The sequence below is a fragment of the Lygodium microphyllum genome, chromosome 17 (genome assembly GCF_053477565.2).
Source record: "Lygodium microphyllum isolate KBCC chromosome 17, Lygodium_microphyllum_v1.1.10, whole genome shotgun sequence".
Classification (NCBI taxonomy): Eukaryota; Viridiplantae; Streptophyta; class Polypodiopsida; order Schizaeales; family Lygodiaceae; genus Lygodium; species Lygodium microphyllum.
In genome coordinates, this window is record NC_141151.1 from 27928274 (window position 1) to 27938466 (window position 10193).

Sequence of the window (10193 nt, forward strand, 5' to 3'; positions counted from 1 at the left end):
GCTAGCGGAACAGCGAGACAAACTTCGACAATGGACATGGGTCAGCAGGGTAGAAAATACGAAGCTTCTGACTTAGTCTCATGAGGTTTCTCCGGCTATGCAGAGTCCCAGGCACCTACACAAGGAAGGCCTCGCACTTGCATATGAGCGACTGCAGTAGCTCATGTGCCAGGGCTTTCAGAAAGTGTTAAACCAGCAGGAACTTCTTCATTCATATTTTGTCAAAACAGCTATGCTGAGAGAGCTGTTTTGGGATGTAGTAACCTGGTAATGCCAGTTCTTCATGTGCATTGATTTGAGTAGGTAAGTAAGGTTCAGAGGTTTCCATGGAACGGAGCAGAACAATTCAAATCATGATGTTGCCCATGAAGAGATGCCTATTCACCCTCTAGTTCTGACAAATCTGCTGTGAAGGGAATACAGAAAAATAGTGGTGGATTCAGGATGAAGGCACCTCAGACATTGCAGAACTGGGTTAAAGAACGGCTCTCCAAGCATGCCAACATTTGACATAGTCATCAGAGGACCTGCTTTAAAGACTTCTTATTTCTTCCTCTCTTTAAATCTTCCGTATAAAGAGTAGTAAAATGCTCCACCGTTTTAACATTGCGTGGGGGTTATGAAACATTGCTGCAGAAATATATTTTGTGGGTCCAGGCATTATATCAAGGGCTACTATGCCATCGGCTTGTTCTTTTCAGGCAGCAGATAAACTTTTAAAATTCTTAATGTCATTACTTGTTTGCCCTTTCTGAACATGATGGACATAGCTGCCTAAGTCAAGGACATTCCTATGACTGTCTTGAATGCTGCCTTATAGTTGTATGAAACATCGCTGCAGGAGTTCAGATCCAGGTTGGAAGTGGTACATATTGTGCACCCAGGCCTTTTGTCAAGAGCTGTCATTGCTACCATCAGCTGTCTCTTTTTCTGCCGACAGGTAAATGCTGCAACCTCATTATATCAGTATATACTTGCCCTTTCCAGAATATGATCATTGATGGATATAGCTATATGAGTTTCTTGAATGTTGCCTTGTAGGTGTGTGGTTTTTCAGGCCATATTAGCAGCACATGCATTTGTAGGTGCAATCTCTTTAGATTCCTTCCAAACTAACGTCTGACAAACCATGTTTATTGGCTGCTGTTAGTTAGTATGGATAATGAAGGGTTGTCTCTAAAGCTTTGATTAGTGCGTGGACTTGTCCGTGGGTGCAGTCTGCTGTTTGAAATTGCATGGTTTGTCTTCTTGTTCCAAGCTCCAATAAGTCCTCATGATGTTATTTCGCATGATACCTAGCGCATACTAAAAAATCCACAATAGCCTGATCCCTTTGTACCTATACTGCAGTTTTTTAGATGATCATCAGTCTTCCAAATCTAGTGCATGCTTAATTTTATAAATTTCTAGGCAAGCCAGAGGTTGGTCTTTCTCGTCTTATCTGAGCCTCACTGATACCTAGTGTTGTCAAATAGTTATCATAAGTCAGCTTAAACGAGTAACTGCTTCACTCCTTTTGACGTCCGCTGTTTGTTTGTGTGGTGTCATGCAGGTTAAATTGGCAAGCCAATCTGCCACCGGGTTGAGGTACAATTACCTGCTTCTTGAGGTCCAGAAACAATTGTTCTGAACTGGCAAAGCAAATCTGCCACCATTCTTACCTTGTTGAGCTACAGTTAATCCACTTATTTGAGACCAAGACAGGAAAAAATAATTCTTCTAAATAATCAACACCACCTTGTTCTACATGCTCAAGTTCGTAAATAGCAGCCAGTTGGGATTGGTTATGGATGGAGACAATGGTGCAGATATGCAGTGTGCTTGAAAACCCAGCCTCAATGGGAAGACTATTGAGTAAGGGAATATCTACAGACAAGGGAAATGATGTAAGCCCAAGTTGAAGAGGGTTTGAAAGATCTGTGACAGAGCCCTCTGCTGGTATGGCAAATACAGTGGGAGCTTAAGCTCAACGAAGATAGACTACACAGGCCTTTCAACACTCTTTCAAAAGCAGTATCTAGATTATCCAATGTGTCTTTGGCAATTGAGAATGCTCAAGCCGGTTGATCCTCGGCTCTAGCACACTGCTTGTGTGGCCGTTATGATGATTCAGGATCTGATTTGGATGTTGAACTTGTGGAGCAGATTGACATGCATGAATTCACAGTGAAAGACATGGTTTGAGGAGCTCGGCAACCACCTCTTCGGCTAGGGGATTTACTCCTTGTACAGGTTGTATTTCGAGCAGCCACATGGTACATGCAAGGCAATCTTGAGGCCATTGTGTTGAACACTGGGCATCTGCATTGGGCTCTGGAAGGGCTCATTGGGTTTCTACTTTTGCTGACTGTGCTCACCTGTCTTGACAATTACATTCTGCAATTGAAATTGGATAGAAAGGGAAGGTTTACTTGAACTTGGACAGAAGGGGGACGCCTACTGTGGAGGATCCCGACACATCTGGTGATGAAACAGGTGCACCTGAGGGCAGTGGGCAGTCTCTTCAAGTCAACCTAATGACAACACAATGTGTAAAAGCGACTGGGTTTACATCTTTACATGGGTCTAGGTTCAAAGGGCACTTGAATGAATCCAGTGGGGATGTAGCTGAAGATACAGCCCTTGGCTCTGCAAGTAATGATAAAGGGATGTTATCCAGAATACGATATATAGGAATCAATTAAGTGGGACATTCATGATTGTTGGTAGGAACTGTGGTAGGAGTAGGTTTCAATATCCACTTTATCCATTATAACAATGGTGCACTTCAAAGAGAAGTGATGCCCCCCGGTGGACCACGTTGACTCCAGTATTCCATGCACTTAAAATATAGCAGCCACTAATTCAAAGAGGACAGGTTAAAAGATGGAAAACAGATGGCACAATAAGTAGCAACAAAGCACCATTCTTTTTAAGGGATTGCGACCCCACACTACCTCAATTAGAACTAATACAATACTAGTAGACATGATAGACATGGGAGTTACAAACAGGTGAACCAATATATGTGTAACCACCTTCTGCCTATAAGAAATCTCCTCTATCAGCTATAGTACAGTATATTCTGTTTGGCTGCCGCCAACTGAGATGTGCTTTTGGAAGCTATCAAACTGAGTGAATTATAAATACATACAAGCCTCTACATAAAATATAAATGCATACAAACTCTACATCAAATTAATACCAAGTTAATTCTAAATGCAAACAAACTGTACATCAAATGTAAGGGCCAAAATAATAAAACAAATAATATTCTCGCAGAAAATAGGTGAGCTGTCATGGCTCAAATAAAATCCGTAAGGTTTGGAAAACCAACTGAGTGCAAGTGTCTACAACTTAGTATAATGAATTGCAACACTCCAAAATTTTTGACTTCAAACATTCTGAGAGCATTGATCTGTTTTTGCAAGCAGGTGTTACTTGGTGGGTTTCTTGTTGCTTGTATTGAATCATGCCAAGGTATTTTGAATCCTTACTCCACCACATTTTAGTGAATTTAGCTTCTGTAGGGCTAAAATAACCACTTATTACCACATGCACTGATCTAATAACGTCTACTCCAAGACATTAGCAACTCCTTCATTATTACTTTGATTGAATTATGTCAATGTACTTGTAGTTTACTCCACGAAGGTATCACATTGACTTCTACAGGAATGGAAAATTCCTCTGTACTGCATGCATTGATCTCAGGGTGTCTACTCAACATTTGCAACTCCTTTCTACAAAATGTTTGTGCATTTGTGCATGTCTGCATGCATGTGTGCACGTGCATGTGCACCTGTGTGTGTGTGCAAGCATGTTCATGCTCACAATGACTTTTTATCTGTAAGAGTGTCAATAAGTAAATTATACAAAATGTAAGGTGTGATCGTTGCTATGGGCCATTGAAAGATCTAAGGCACAATTAGCATGAACTATTCACATCACAATCAATTATTGACCTCCCGCGTGAGAAGTTCTGAAATTTCCTGTTTGGCTCTTTGCAGGCACATTCATCTGAACGTCAGATTTTGAACCATTAGTTAAAAGAGCAATAACATACACGAATACAATAATTTAAGACATATTTTGTGAGCGCTTGTACATTATCATACTTTTACCTCGATCATATTGTGAAGCATGCTCCAATTTAAGGTACTCCCAAGTCTCACCACGATGCCATGATAGCTGTAAGTAATATTACAAAGCCTCACCATCCTTATTTGCCTCCTCAACATTAAATCCTTTCCTCTTTGTTTTCTTGTAATAATCACGATCCTGCATATACCATTTTCATCGAGGCATAATGAGTTGACGTTGCATAGATAATCTCATGACACCTTAAGAAATTTCCCAACATCGATTGTTGACATTGATAACGTGTTTGATAACCTAAGTTCGAGTGACACATCAATCAACAAGCTTTGGAGCCTACTTGTAGAAATCAATAGGCAATGACTGCATTGTGTCACAAGTAAGCTTATACCATAAACATTGTTAGCTTTTCTGACAAAACATGGATTATTATTCATGTGCATAATCTGTGTGTGTTGGATTCATAACCTTTTTAGCACCTAGTTTTGTTTTCTTCGTCACAGCATCATCGCCCCATAGGCATTGAGGATTGACGTATCGGCTCCATCTACGTTGTTCTTCTCGAAATAGCTCATTGTCGATGCATAATTGATTTATGGCCGACCAACATAGCTTGAAAGCAAGGAAGATGTTAAAGAGGCTCTTTAACTGAGAAAGACTTGTTATGAGCCGAGAGGCTTCAATAATCTATGTGTAAGTCTTACGGTGTAGAGTAATTGGGATAGCTTCGCTTAATTCCACTGTGTGTTTTCCGTGTACTAATATTCTTACTGTTAGCCATACCTGTACTTCAGTTTCCAGTCTTTGCACTTGTTTGACAAGCTGATCACCCGAGACGCTCTGATACAAAAATCTAGTCAAATACTACTTGAATGATATGTAGCATGCTTTTCTTTTCAAACGTTAATGTTGATCTGTGATCTCTGTAAAATTCACGGGTCACAATTAAAGAGTTTATGAGGTTACGTTACATGACCTACTGCATGTCAGAGGGTAAAACACGATAACAATAAAAGCTTGGGCTCTAATTATGTTACCGGATCCAAACTACTAGTTTCACCCTTTGTATCTGTATCACAAGTGTGATCATCAGCAGGATCTTCTGCTGCACGTTTGATGGATCTCAAAACAGATGATCTGCATGTGCTTTGACGGGATTGTGCATTGAACAATCAGTGCGAATCGAATAGGAAATGCATGTACTGATTTGATAGCAACGGTTAGCATGTCAAACGACGACTTATATAGTGATGATTAGCATGTTAATCATGAGGGTAGATTGAGCTCCTGCATGTACCGTCTTCGATTGTGGATGATCCTTGGACGCAATTCACGTCCTGGGGGAGTACTCCTGCGTTTAGAGACCCTGCCCTAATGTAGAAAGAGCAACTTAATCAAATGCATGATGAAGTAAAAGGTGATCCATGGGTTCTATTGTGCTAGTAAGTTCTAAAGTAAGAGAGCATTAATTCCCTGAGATGATCCATGAGATTGCTTGTAGAGGTGAGTTATAAATTGATACGGCATTAATCACCTTAGATGAACCATGAGTCTAAACATGTGATGTAGATTTTAAATTTTACCCAAGAAGTCTTTGGCATTTTCCCATGTGGAAAAACTCCAAAGTCATGAGCTTTTGCTTGGAAGGCACGGCATATCTAGGTGCGGTTGGGAGCATGGGGCATACCTAGCTAGGTACAATCCCAGGCCTATCCCCATGCCCCTAATCGCACCTAACTAGGTGTGCGATGCCTCCCTCACTCATAGAAGCTTATGATGTTGCAATTCTATGACGCAGACCGCACCTAGCTAGGTACGGAATGCCTCCCTCTCTCCTAGAAGCTTAGGATGTTGCAATAATTCACAATGTAGTTATTATGGTGGGAATTCGTCCAAGATTCTTGTGTACATCAAGATACCATGAATTACCTGGGTTTGGCACAATTAGTGCCAGTAGGTGCTGCTTGATGCTGACTCTGCTCGAGGCGCTCCAGGCGGTTTAGGATCTCCCGGGCGAAGGCGTTGACGCCAGACAAGCTACTACTGTGATCGTCATGATGATCATGATCATCATCACCATAAGATTCGGCTAGTGGGCGAGACCGCTGTGGCTTGGACGCCATATTAATGCAAGAGGGCAAGTGATCGAGAGGCACGCTGCTGAGGCTGTGGACGTCTCGACTGGTCGCGCTAAGAGGGGAGGAATTAGAGGCCGAGGGGTGATAGAGGAAGCTCCGGCTGTGATCATGGCTGCCGTCGAGTACTGCAGAAAGATAGGGATAGTGATGATTATAATGGTGATGACTATGGCGGTAGAGATCTGATGCTGTGACGTCCAAGCTTTTGCTGCTGCAGTATTGTTGCAGCAGCAGTTCATCCGCGTACGGCGACGGAGGCGCCTTCTCAGTGGAGAGTTGATACGGCGAGATACGATGATGATGATGATTTCGAGTATCATCACTCTGATTATAAGGAACATGAGAATACAAATGCTGGCTGTAGGAGCCCCGGCTCGGGGCCCTCGCTGTCACGCTCCCATTGGCTGCGGGCGCCTCGGCGGACAGGTACTGTGGCCACACATGCGGCGTCACGTGGGTGGTGAAGGAGGAGGGGTGGGAGGGGGTGGTGGCACGTGCGGACCGGGCCTTGCCGTCGTCCAGGCTGTGGAGGATCTCGCTGAGACATTGGATTTTCTGGCTTATCTTGTTGCTGCCGCCACCATTGCCGGCATTGCCGCTATCGCGGCTGCCATTAATGTTGTTGATATTGACGTTGTTGTTGCTGCTGTTGTTAATGTCACCACGGCCGGGGCCTGCCGAGGATGATGGCGATGATATTCTTGCTGATCCGCCATGGCGGCTGCTGCTGCTGCTGCTGCTCATAATGTGACGGCCGCTCGACGTAGCACAGACGGCCATGATTGCCCTTTTCTCGTCCTTACTTTTGCTACCCCTCCTCCTGTGGCTTCGCGCGGCGGCTGAGACACTTTCCTCTCGTTTCCTTTCCCCTTCGCAGGAAGGCCGGTTGATCTGCAAATGATAAATGTTCTTTCCGGGTATTATTCAACACAGGGATCGTAATTGTAATTGTAACTACCTATTTTTGTTGTAACTAGTCATGTTGGCTCGCGGCAATATCGTTATAATATTCTATTATAACATATATAATATATATATGTCCTCTTCCCACCCCTCCCTAGAGGAAGCCCAAGGCCTTGGGAAAGTGCAAAAAAGCAGGGAATGATATGGCCATGGAGACTAAGACCTATGTTGGGGAATGATATGGCCATGGAGCCTAAGACCTATGTTGGGGATGTGAAGCAGCCAGGCTATGACACAAACAAAGTTTTAATGCCATTATAGCACCAGATCTTTGAGAGCTCAACAATGCCCAAAACCAGGTGCTATCTGTGGGGAACGTAAAAGGGTTCATAAAACTCAAATCCTTGAGAGGTCTCGCCGATGCCCAAACGTAGTTGCTTGGTGGGGAAGGTGAAAGGGTTCATAAAGCCCCGATCTCTCTTTCCATGGAGTATTGATGTAATCACTATTATGATGATGATTATGCTACAGCTGGATTGTTTTTGTTCTCTATGGGTGAGATTCCTACTAAGATGATTTTCCATGGTGGCCGTTCTGTAGTGTATTCCAAGCTAAATGCTCTCTGGTCGAGTTTAAGTTTATTGGAAAATGATTTTTCCAAGGAACAAAAAATCAAAAATTCTCCATGAGGGCTAACCAAAACGGTGGTTTATTTTCTTTGAGGGATCATTGGGAAAATTTTCATTCTCCAATACAAAATGGATAGGTGAAGGAGGTCCCATCGCTACTCTGTCCTAGCGATGGCACAAGGGACATAATAGTCTTTCCTCTCTTTCTTGCATCTAAGATTGTGGAAAGCCACAATGTAAATACAAATACATCTAACAATTACTTCAGAATAACATTACCTAGCGTAACATCTATAAACCACTCGGCAGGTATTGTCATCGCTTCACACAGTGTCGCAAAGCAACCGAGGTCCTTAAATTCATACTTTGGCCATCCCCTTAGTATGCTATCATTGTGAGATCATTGAAACCACTTATCTTGTTCAACTTCACCCATATGCACTCAAAAACATTGAGTACATCCATGATGTACGGCCAATAAAAACTGGAAGTAAAATCTCTATATTGATGTCATCATATAAATGCTTAATGACCCTTGCAAGCATTCTTCTTACAATATAATAAGTTGTTGTTGTGAATAAGATGCACTACAATTTGTTCTAATACTTAGAAAGTTGCATAATAGTCCAAACTTTGAGTAGGCATTTGCAAAAGTCAAGTAAATACTTAAATATAGTATAGGAAATAATTAATAGAAAAGGATTATATTTTATTCAAGAAAAAATAAAAAATGAGGATATTTATAAATAGGCCTTAAACACATGTGATGCAGAGAATATACATGTAGTGAACACCTTGAGTGTGAGCCTGCTCAGTCTAGTCAACTTTGGGACAGGTTTATCATACCAATGGTAGAGGATATTCTGTATAAATTACAATTAGAATGTGTGCATGTATCTTTTGCACTCTTATAATAACACGCATCAAACAAGGCATTGTTGCATCTTCAAGATTTACGTCAACATCATGGGCGAAGATTGTCTCACTTTGATGGATTGCCAAAACCACATCGACAAAATTCTCAATTGTGTGCTAATTCTCTTTTAGAATATAAATATGCATATGATACACTAAAGCAACATAGAATTTGTGTTTCTATGGGGGCAATGTTGAATGACGGACAAAGAGTTGCATATAATGCAGTTATAGATGTTATTGGTGCAAACTTTGGGATATATTTTTTTAAGATGGTTGTAATGGGTCTAGGAAGACATTCTCACTCAAGGTTCAAACTTCCATTGGAACTAGGTAATCAATCCACCTGTAATATTCTTGTTCAAAGCAATCTTGCTCAATTATTGACATGATCGAGTCTTATTTTGTGGGATGAGGCTCCAAGGATGCACAAGTATGCATTTGAAGCAATTGAACCAGTTGACAAAACTCTAAGGGATATTATGAGTTGTGATGAACCATTTGATGAAAATGTTGCTTTACTTGGAGGTGATTTTAGACAAATCTTACCATCATGATGAAGGGCTCCCATGAAGATATTGTTAATGCTTTTACACAATGTCACTCTCATTTGTGGCAATATGTTAAAGTGCTATGATCGTTTGGGAATATGCAGATGTCAACAGTTTGTCATGTAATGGATAATGGATTCATTAGTTGGATTCAAGGGATAGGGGATGGAGTGGATATCACATAAAATTATAATAAGTTATGTATTCCATTTGGCATGGTGTTAAAATAACACTCTATTTAAACCTTGGTTGATAGTGTGCACAATAAAGTATCCACGATGAGAGACTAATTTGGAGGACATTTCAGCGAGTATGCTATACTTGTAGAGTGGAAGATAAAGGTGGCTTCTTTGAATCATCATGCATTGCAATTGATGCCATGAGAGGTTGCACAATATTACAATGCAAATTCAATGGCAAAGACAAATGATAGCTCATTTTTGTACTCTGTGTGTAGAGTAATTAAATATACTAGATCTTGGGGGTGGATTTCCTTTCTATCTATTATGGCTAGAGATGAAGGCACCTATTATTCTACTTAGAAACTTAAATCTAAAAAAAGGTCTAAGTAATAGCACATGGTTGGTATGTAAGGCATTCAATAGAAAAGTGATAGATGTTGGGATAATAATAGGAACAAATGTAGGGGAATGAGTTTTCATTTCTAAGATCACTTTTATTCCTAGCACTTTGCAATTTCCATTTATGATGAAGCGGAGGAAATTTTCTATTCAACTAGCATTTGCTATGATGATCAATAAGTCATAGGGGCAAACTTTGCCTATTGTTGGTTTTTATTCAAAGACACCAGTATTTACACATGGGTAGTTGTATGTTGTATTTTCAAGGGTGAAATCCTCATAAGGTGTGAAAGTCTTGCTAGATGAAAATGGAGGTGCTATGAATGTTACGACGAATATTGTATACAAGGATGTACTTCAAAAGATGCAATAAGGTGTATTATTTTGTTATATGGATGC

The 10193-nt window shown here is 41.0% G+C and overlaps 1 long non-coding RNA gene across 2 annotated transcripts; it reads right to left on the reverse strand.

Moving 5' to 3' along the window:
- Positions 1 to 3337: 3337 nt before the first annotated feature.
- LOC148021725 (uncharacterized) lies at positions 3338 to 5449 on the reverse strand. Of its 2 annotated transcripts, XR_015694385.1 has the most exons (6): positions 5375 to 5449; positions 5115 to 5214; positions 4861 to 4917; positions 4546 to 4689; positions 4104 to 4260; positions 3338 to 3999 (listed from the first exon to the last, which is right to left on the reverse strand). It is a non-coding gene; the product is annotated as an uncharacterized LOC148021725 (long non-coding RNA). The 2 variants fall into 2 exon arrangements; XR_015694384.1 differs by having other exon boundaries at positions 4546 to 4917.
- Positions 5450 to 10193: the final 4744 nt, after the last annotated feature.